Source organism: Tachysurus vachellii, chromosome 1, assembly GCF_030014155.1.
Source record: "Tachysurus vachellii isolate PV-2020 chromosome 1, HZAU_Pvac_v1, whole genome shotgun sequence".
In the NCBI taxonomy this organism is placed as follows: domain Eukaryota; kingdom Metazoa; phylum Chordata; class Actinopteri; order Siluriformes; family Bagridae; genus Tachysurus; species Tachysurus vachellii.
In genome coordinates, this window is record NC_083460.1 from 33,289,638 (window position 1) to 33,300,967 (window position 11,330).

The window sequence follows — 11,330 nt, forward strand, 5'->3', positions numbered from 1 at the left end:
TCGCAAAATATTTCTAGTGTACTGGAATGTTCGCTCCATAAACAATCCCACAATGCACCACAAAAACCAGGGAGCATCAGATGTTCTCTTACTGGACTGTGTTTATATGTGAGCGTTTTTCCCCCCACTATAATTTACACTCAGTACGAAACAATAATTCATTTAACTTGTAGAGACACTGTCCAAAACTCACCATGTGCTACACAAACAAATGACGTCATTGCATCCTTCTGTATTCGCTCACTAACTAAAATAAATAAAATAGAAAAAAAGCAAATAGTTCTGTCCAGGATGGCTTAGTCTTTAAATATTACCAGCAGTGAATGCATCACTGGATATTATTAACTGTAACTAAGCTTTCTTTAATGGGTTAATGGCTAAAAGGACATATTTTTTATTATTTCTTAACCAACATAGCAAACAGCAGCTGTTATTTAAAATGACATTTTGACCTCATAAGTAATCTGTCACATACCAGGCTTCCCAGAAACTGGACTGACACCAGCACATACACAAACACACTCATATTCAACTGTACATCTCTGCACTCACACTACACTTTTTGAACACCACTTTTTTAATGCTTTTATCTCTTGCTGTCTTTTGTTTACAACCAAAGTATCTTTATTTGCATTCTACAGGACTGTGTACTGGTCAGTGCTGCTCTGTGTACACTACTGTGTGATGTAGTGTAGTGTAGTGTATTGTTCTGTCTGTCTTGCACCGTCTTCTGCTTCCGCACACACACATTTTATATGAAACTGTGTTCATTTTTTTACTTAGTCCCCGGTTTGGTATTATTTTATATTGCAACATGGTCCTGGATGAACGTTGTTTCACTTCACGGTGTACTGCACCAGCTCTATATGGTTGAAATGATAATAAAAGCTTCTTAACTTGATGTGATATATGTTAAAGTTGCTAACAACAAATACAGGTGTAGTTGAAATCTGCTAGCTGCTAAAAAAAGACATTGTACTCGTCTCCATTTGATGTTACGTGACATTACTAAGATTTTATAAGTATATATTTTATAATCTTCAGAAAACAAACACTGTAAAAGATCTGCTGACTGTCTTGAGATAATATACTGTATATTGTGTGTGTGTGTGTGTGTGTGTGTGTGTGTGTGTGTGTGTGTGTGTGTAGTTAGACTAGCTGGCTAACTCTCTAACTGATTTTTTGGGATTTTTTTCCAGGTAGATCTAAACATGTATTCCAACATTTCAGAATGTTAATCCATTTGAGGAAATATCTCAATACAATCTCAGTACAAAAATATCTTGCACTAAACGTCTTTGCTAATGATGGCTGCATTTTGCTCTTAAACAAGTAACAGCATAGCATTTAAAGCATAGAATTACCCGGAATGCAGTTAACTAATGTTAATGGCAAGAGGACATTAAGCAAATGATGTATTATTTATCAGCCAATAGCAGTGCATGGCTGTCATCAACAGGAAGTTTAGTTGATGCAATTAGTTGAACATGTGACATGCTCCATGCAATGCACTTGTGTTCAGGTGACAGGGTTTAGTGAAGGTCAGCTGAATTTTTTTCCCATAGTAGTGATTGTTCTCAGTATTTTGATAAATATACAGTATATCAAGTATAGTTATACTTAGCTGGGACGGAGCTAATAATAATTAATATGTGTAAAAAGATCATGTGCGTTGTTGTAAAAGACACTTTCTTATGTTTTAAATGCATTTCATCTTTACTTTCGAAACTTACTTATGTGTGCATGAAATATCAGTGGGACACAAATGACCTGATTAATGTTTTTAGGTCATTTGGAGAAACTCTGTCTAGCTGAATCAACCATCTAAGTATTTATTTTTTTAGCAAATAAATTTGAATCTAGTATTTAAATACAGTCATATCCCAAACCCTGTGTTCCGTGAACTGAATATTTTTCACAGTTCAGTCACTGTAGCATGAGAGCATCTGCATAATTCTAGCGGATAAGCACTTTTGGTTCAGTATTAAATGGATGCATTGTTAGTGCTTTTGTTCCACACTTCAGCCACACACTCTTCTTCCAAACACACATAGACGAGACCAAAGGCCAAGGCCACAGGAGTGTGTAACTCCAGCTGGCCTGTTAACGTCTACTGTAGTCCAGCTGCTTTCTCTTTCACAGTGTAAGCTCGACACCACTCACCCAGTGCTCTCTGAAAGAAAAAAAAAGCAAGGGTGAGCGATCTGGGGTGGAAAAAAAAGAAGGGGGGGAAAGATGGAGGGGGTGTAGCGGTAGGCGTCTGTGAAAGGCATTAGGCAGCGATTGCCTCAGCACGCTCCTGGCTGTGTTTAATGAATCACTGAAGGAGAGAGAGAAAGAGAGAGGGAATAATCCATATAGAGAGCTAAAGGCAGTATGAGCCCTGCTGATAGGAGGGTGGGGGTCACGGCTGTGCTCTCTCAGTGCCCAAAAGAAAGGATTCATGCTAAAAGGGAAGGGATTTTTTTTTTTTTTAAAGGATGCTTTTGTGGCAGGGAGAAAAGCGGCATCTGCTGTAACGGTGATCAGACTGCCAAGTCAGCGTGACCGCACTGTTTCATGAGGCCTGAGGCTTCACCACTCCCGCCCTTCACACCCCCCCTTTAACCATCCACCCCCCCCCTTCCACTCATCCGTTGATCAGGAGGCGAGATCAATGAGGTAATGCCAGAGACGTCTCGGCTTACAGCAGCCGCCCAAACGTCCACTTCGGTTCAGCCGTATCTGTTCTGTGCATAACAATAGAAGCAGAAGCGAACCACTGAGTCGCTTCTACAGTTTGTCCATCTGTTTCTCTAGAGAGAGCTGAGGGAAAAAAAAGCAAAAACTATCCACACCGACATGCTTTATTGTTTTTCTGGAAATGCTGACTAACCAAAAACGAGGCCACTCTACTTGTCATTTTTTTTTTAAAATTATGCTCCAAAGGCAGGAGATGCAGCGAAACGAGTCAGTCAGGAAATGATGATTAGCACGCCCCGCTGAGCCAAATCAAGGCCAGAACTGATAAACAGCCCACAGGCCACAGCACAGCACGCAGGAACTTTAGTTAAACAGCATACAAGGTGTTTTGAGGGTAGGCGTCAATACGTCTTCCTGTCTCACACACACAGTGGTAATCTTTTTCAAATTACCTTAACAGATCAGTCTCAAGCTCTAGTCTGAGCGGTCCAATGAAATTTTAATATTAGTTTGTTCTTTTATATGGTGCTGTTCTCAATCATGTTTATTACCCTAAATGCTTTGCGAGGATATATCCAATACTGCAGTAAGCATTGAGTCACTTTATAAATATAACATTTAAGTCATTGTATAATGAAATAAAGAGGAATACGGCTGTTGAATTTTAATATGGGTTTGAAAAAGGTTTTCTGCATAAAATAAATAAATAAATATTAATCTTTTACTACTCATACACTTCACTAGTCACACCACAGCATCTAGAGAACTTCTGCCTTTATCTGTAGTCCCAAGGGGAAAGGGAATGGACATGTACTTGACCAAGGGACGGATAGACCTGCATTCAGATTAGTGAACGTACCACACCCAACATAATGACCATTTTAGACCTCAAATGTCAAGTCAAGTCAAGAAGCTTTTATTGTCATTTCAACCATATATAGCTGTTGCAGTACATAGTGAAATGAGACAACGTTTCTCCAGGATCAAGGTGCTACATAAAAACAAAGACAGGGCTAAAGACTTGTAAGTAGTCTTAGCCACATAAAGTGCAACTGTGCAACCTGGTACAAACAGTGCAGGACAAGACAAACAAGACAGACAAGACAGAGCAGGACAAAAGACAGTGCAGGACAAAAGACAGTGCAGGACAAGACAGTGCAGGACAAGACAGTGCAGGACAAGACAGTGCAGTACAAGAGACAGTGCAGACACAAAGTTACAAGACAATACAAAAAGTACAAAAATGCAGTACACAAAAGACAATAAATAGTAAACAGTAACAGAAACAGCGCCGACCGACCAGTGTTAATACTGTGTGTGAATACTGAATGTTCAAACAATATTTCGTGCAGTAACATTAGAATGAACACAGTTTCTTAGCAGCAGGTCCTTGGGGATAATATATAGAATTGTGCAAAAAAAAAACAGCAAATGTCTGAAATATTATATAGTATGTGCGAAATGGCTGAGATATTGTACAATATGTGCAAAAACGGCTGAAATGTTGGGACAGTTTGTGCAAAAACAGCAGAAAAGGTGTGCAAAACAGCATGTAAACAGTTTGCTGGATTGTAAGCAGCATGTAAACAGTATGTTGTGTCAGTGTGTGTGTTTTGTGAGGGTCTATGCAGTCCATACAGATGATGTGTGTGTATGTTGTGCTCAATCTTCTCCGCTCTCCTCACAATCCGCTGCAGGGTCTTGCGATCTGAATGTATGTCTATCAGCAGAATACAGCCAGCTATTGACCAAATAAAGACAATTTAAAAAAATAAATAAAATCAACACGGAGGATAAAGACACTAATGCACATTTTTGGTTTTGTCTAGTTGTCTTGATACATTTTTTAAAATGGCTTTCTTCTGCACTCGAACAATGACAATAAACTAGAATAGTGTTTTGTTTTATTTTTGATTATTTACTGAAATATGACCAACACGATATGTTATGTCCACTGATTCACTAAGATTCGGCTAATAATCATGCTGGTATTGTTTCGTGTTTTTGGTTGTTGATTTTTCGTCTTCAGTAAGTGTTATGTACCATTCAGTACATAACACTGAACATTCAGTACATAACACATGTTTCATGTTTACTGCATTGGACTCTTCAAGAATTTACACAAATATTTAATGTTTAAAACCATTATTATTTTATACAGAATTTTTAACGATTCTTCATGTTTTTGATCCATTATTTACATTTGACACTCAGCAGAATACCATGTTGTGTCCACCCTCCACTTTAATGTATCTGTTTTACTAAAAGCCTCTTAAATGATCTGCTGTTTATTACACAGCATGCAGGACATAAAGTGTTCATTACAGCCATGCACACTGCAGATGCTGACCTTCATATGAAGCCTCAGGACATTTCAGGTCACTCAGACTCTGTTTCTTGTTAACCAACTGTAAAACGCTCAGTTTTTTACTTATAAAAATGGACATTGTACAAGGACATTGCAGCTGACGATTTGTTAGCAAATACCACTTATGTTATTAACAACTTTATTTTATCTGTACTACCTAAGCTTTTTAAAACTGATATAAATTAGACATCATGTCTGAATTAGTCACACAGATCTAATCCAGATAAAGCATGCTGTGATTTTCAGTATGTCTCACAGTCACCTTTCATTCGCTTCATTATTCTGAGATAACGCTCGTACTTCTAACTTAAGTACCTGCTGATCACCTTTTATCAAAGCAGACGCAAGGCCATTAGCCTCCTGTGTAATCGTTTGCTTTTGTCTTGTTGGAAAAAGTCACTGAAGGTCAGCGTGAAGTTTAGGATGTTTATTTTCTCTGGTTTTAGTGATGAATTACCTGTTTGGGTTTCCTCCTAACCTCACAGATCCAGACATTTGTAAACTCTCCGAAGAAGGTCATGAAGCATCCCAAGAAGCCCCCTGACCTTGTCTCATTTTAATGACATCATCCGCTTTGCACGTCGTAAATCAGTGCAGTTGTCTGAGATAAAGCCATAGAGGAGCTGTCTGACCCCATACAATCTGCACACTCACCGCACACTCACTCTCTCACTAGCCCAGTCCTATACTGCCGGAATGTGCCACGGTGTGACCTTCCCCTATTTCAGCCAGGAGATGTTATGAGTTACAGTTTTGGAATTTTGCACTAAATAGCCAACAAATAAACTGTAAATCTTAACAGTGGAACAGACCCCCTGATGACCAATTTCTATCATGTCGTTGTGTAATTTTAAACATTACCACAGATTAGCCTGAATGACCTCATTATTAGCAGTCCGGGATCGATAAGCTACAGCCTTTACCTTTTTTAATGATTTTCCTTAGGCAACATTTAATGTGCTTCAGTCAAGCTGCTGATTTGAGGTTATGAACCGTTGAAGATTTCATTTCAAATAGCCATGGGTCACTTTTCCACACACTTGAACAAACAAGTTTGTGGTGTCTTTTTTTTTTTTTTTTTTTTTTTTTAAGTGTTTTAAATACACAGAGCAGATTTCTGGCATTTCACTCATCCCTGCTCTTGGGTGAAGTTACTCCTTTAAAGACATTGTTAAAACTATTATTTATAAAAATAGACTTTCATTTGTATATATATATATATATATATATATATATATATACATAAACTCCACACACACAAGGCAGAGGTGGGAATCAAACCCCGACCCTGGAGGTGTGAGGCGAACGTGCTAACCACTAAGCCAATTCAATTCGATTCAATTTTATTTGTATAGCACTTTTAATGAATATTTTCTAAAAGTTTATTATACAAAGATTAATATTATACAGAAGATTAAGATTAATATTAGACTTATATTAAAATGTTTATATTTAAAAGTGTTTGTATTTATCCCCAATGAGCGAGCCTGGGGCAACTAAGGTGACTGTGGCAAGGAAAAATTCCCTCAGATGGAAGAGGAAGAAACCTTTAGAGGAACCAGACTCAAAGGGGAACCTTATCCTCATTTGGGTAACATGTTCTTTCTACAGTCATATACAGTCTGACAATTATGTATTTTTTAGGTTGTTTCCTCAAACACCACATGTAGTTACCACATGTGTGCATCGTCCAAAGGAGCACTTGTGTTGCTGGAACAGATTTGAAGAACTTATTTCCAGTGAAAACACTCAATGATAGTCTACACAATTGTGTAGTTTGTAGCAACGGTTTGAGTCTGGGGTCCACATACATTTGTCCATCAAGTGTATATGCGTACTTGATTCAAGCATAGTAAAAGTCACTAAATATGTCAAATAGAATCCGAAACAGAAATTATGGCCTGTATTTTGTTGTAAAGTGAAACTATGTTTTTTTTTCTGCTTTCTGTATTTCCAGCTTTCCAGAACAATTCTGAACAATTCAAAACTTTGGGAGGCTTGGGTTCATTGCATGAATGAAGTGTCACTTATCCTTATATAATAGCAAATGTGCTTTAAATTTTGAGATCATTTATCTGGTGAATTTACTAGTAACATTATATTCGCTTATTTGTTCATTTCTTAATTTGTTATTGTATGAACAGCCCCTGAGAAAAAGTGTCATAGCTCTAAAACAAAACTCACTATGTACTTTCCAGCCACTTAAAAGCCCTTGGTCAAGCATTTGAAATGAAGTAAAAATTGTAGAATTTAGATCTTTCACCAAACCTTTTCTTTCAAAATTGCGATACTTCTGTAGTGTTCTAAAACCACAGCAATGCTGCTGTACATGATCCACTTGTACAAACAGCCCACACCACACACACACACACACACTACTGTTTCTGTGTTACTGCTGTGCTGAGAAACAGCCACCACCCAATATAATTCCTACTTAGCGGTGGTCCTATGCTGGTGCTTTTCCACTGAGGAGGGTTGACAAATTATGTCGAGTAACAGATACAGTCAAGTACAAAGTGGCATCAAGATCATTGTTAGGTGGACCTGCAGCTTCAGCAGCACTTTAATGTTTTAAATAAAGGTCGAAAAATACAATGTGTGATTTAGTGAATTGTTTGAAAGATATGTAGTTCACTTTCTTTTAACCCTGTATAAATGGATTTCAATACATCTTCACATTTTTGCTGCTGACCCAGTTTTTCTGCATGTCTCCTCCCTTTAAATTCAGTATAAGTTCCATTGGCTCTGATTCATTTTGAAACAGAAAGGAAGTTGTCTGCTTGTGTTTAGGACATTAGAGATTACTCCTCTAAGCATACAGTCAGCTTGTTTTTGGTAACTGCACCTCTCCAAGAGATGATCAATTATTTGTCAGTGTCTTTATATTAACGTTAAAGAAACGGAACCTGCAGGGCCAGTTCTGAAGAAAGACATATTTTCCATCTGAATCATCAAGCATTTCACCATGCACTTCCTCTTCATGTTTTGTAAAAAGCCTTTTGTCTCAGAATCAGGCCTTGCTATATTTTCTTTTTGCTTTTCTTTCATTGCTGAGTGCTGCATGTATCCTCCCACGCGGCTGCTCTCCCGCCGGAGAGAAGAGAACGTGTTACTGACAGGGACGTTTGCATTAATGCCCATTTTCTTCTCACTAAGTGGGAACTGTCTGCGTGTTTTAAAGTGAGCTGTGACTCGCAGAGTGCCACTAGACGCTCTTTTGTTCAGAAACATCACTTGAAATTTATACATGTTGCAGTCTGCACAAATGATTTTGGCTAAGAAGCTGTAATAATGGCAGCTTTGTGTCTTAATAAAGATGTACATAAGTATTTAATAGTACAGTTTTATTACATTTGTTTTATAAATATTTAAAAACTCAGATGTATTTAATGTGTAATTATAATATTGTAAATTATTTATTATACCTATTTTGCCTTTTTAGCATCCTGTACAATTAACTTGTTTTAATTGACTTGTATCAAGAAGAAAGTCAAGATATTGCATGAAAGGATACGATTTTAAGTGTCTCTTAACCCTTTTTACCAGTTCGCTGACATTTGACTTAACAGATATTTTCAAACAATATAAACAAATGAATTATTTTATCAACTCAAGTCTGACATAAAATTAGTCAAGACACTGCTGGCTTTCAGTGTGAGACATTTTTACCTTTGTTTGAATAACCTGGAGCATCTCAGAGAGCAGAAATTGGCTTGATATCACCATTTGAAAAATCAGAAATTTGTCAGAAATAAAAAAACACAAACTGTTTTTGGATTTTTTTCTGTGACAATATTGCTTCTGGTAGGTAAAAACAAGCACTTATGAAAAACTAAAAAAATTGAAAGCACTGAGCATTATTCACCACTGTGGAGTGTGACATGACAAAGATATTCAATGCTGAACATCTCAAAACTCCATAATTTGGCCTCTGGTAAAGAGAGAAGTCAGTGACTGCACTGACCTCTCTCTTTACCAGAGGCCAAATTATGGAGTAAGCAATGGCACTGTAAGATCTGCCCCTCATTTAGATCAGTCAGATCTTACATCCACCAAATCTAGCTGAGATTCTAGCTGAGATTCCATGTGATCTTTTTGACTTCACTCGAGACTCAACCCTAGAGTTTCAGAAAAAGAAATCTGTAACTTAGTGGATTTTTTGTCTTCGTCGCACTTTTGCCTCTAAACCGGAAATCATATACTGGCTTGCCAACCAGCTGGATTGTTATTATATAAGTACACTGTATGCTAGCATCCTAAATATTGACGTCAACCCCATGCTCATAACATCTTGTCATGTATCGTATCTTCATCTGAATTTAGGATCCCTTTCACAAGCTCCTTTAAGGAATCATTAAGAACATATAGAGCTGAAAGAAAGATTTTTTAAAATAACTAACCAGATTTTTCTAAACCAATCCTCAGAGACATCTCAAAGATGTAATAACACAAAATTTTCACCTATCGGAGGATGCACATCACAGATAATTTGACAGATAGAATGAGTCAGTTTACAATCTTTTAGTGTCATGTCTGTGGCGTGTTTTGACATAATCAACACCTTGGTTCAAGTGTTACATTGACTACTGTGTGAGTGAAGCACAATTAGATATTAATCTAGTGTTTAAAAAAATCTTCTTAACAGAGGCTGGTGCATTTGATAAACTGGCTTCTTATGTATGTGACATGACCTTTGCAGAAAATGAAAGCAAGTTTAGAAAGTAGTTAAAATGTATTTTTATGATCATATGTGGTCAAAATGTGATTTTTCAGCTTATTTGGCTGTTGGCCAGATTTCTGCCACATGGACATCTGTGGGGTTTTCCCACACCACCACACCACACCACACATGTCCGACATCCCGACAAACATTTTAATGATATTCTTTGTTTATCATTTAAAGCTTGATTGTTTATAATGTGTCATTTATCATATTGAGGTTTTCCAATCACATGAGGTATACTTTATATCCTCTGCAGGAATATATTAAGAAATTCATGAATTTTTGATTCTTTTCCTCTTGTGGAACCAGGACACATTGTACATCCTGGAACCTTCTTCATTTCTGCTACATGAAACAGACATCATATGTTCTGAATGTTTCAATATGTGCCTTTCCATATTATTCCAAAACACATACAACAAGTACAGTTCTGTTTCAATCGAGAACTCTGTATCTGAAGGATAGTTCAGCAAGTCCACTGCCTTGATGATTCAGCAATGGGGGAGAGAGAGAGAGAGAGAGAGAGAGAGAGAGAGAGAGAAGGGAAAAGGGACTTTCCCCACTTTTCATTCAGAGTCTACTCCTCCTCTCTCTCTCTCTCTCTCTCTCTCTCTCTCTCTCTCTCTCTCTCTCTCTCTCCAGCGTTCCACCATCAGCCTTATGCTTTTGATTCCTGTCATCTGTAATTGGAGCTCTCGTTCTGCAAACTGCTCTTGCATGCCGGTGGCTGTTTCCACTTTTTCCTGACAGTTGCTGATAAACACTTCATTCCTTTGCTCAGATCCGAATTCGGCCAGGCTGCCGTGGTTTCGGCTCCAGCTCACCGATTTAGGTACTGCTGATCCAGAGCTGGCTTTAACGTGTACATGCATAGCTTAGAGTGGCAAGATATATGGCTTGGGATTCATACTGAAATGGCCTGTACCAATTATGCATATGAAATAGGAGCAAAGATTTAATGATGCCTATAAAAATTGCATGTAGCTGTGCTTCATAAACTTGTGATTTATCCAAAATGGTTCTTAGACTAAACCAGCAGTCACATTATATTTATACTCTCTATTTGTTTGTCATTATATTTATATTATCTATTAATTGATTGCAAAAAAGCAACAATCATACAAATTTAGGCAACAATCATATGATTTTGGACAGAATATTCTAGCAATGTTAGCTAAATGTGCCTTTTTTGTTTGTTTTTACGACTGTAAGAAATAAGCAACATTGAAAAAAATAGTCATCGGTTTAGCATAAGCCCAACTAAAATATAATTATAGCTCATTAAAAGAGTTTTTTTGCTCTTTGAGAGACATAATATTAATTTTTCAATACATTTTCCAGCTCATATTCTGATAGAGAGTGAGTGACTTTACATTTACCAAAGTTTTTTAATCACATGAGGCAAATTTTCACACTGCAGGAATAATTTTCCAGGGACTCAGATTGATTTGACTTCCAGGAAGCTTTTTTCTCTTTCTCCTCCTCATATAGGTTGTTTCTGTGAAATTGAAATTGCTGTTGTGAATGCTGCTGATCAGTCACAAGTTTAAAGGTCTT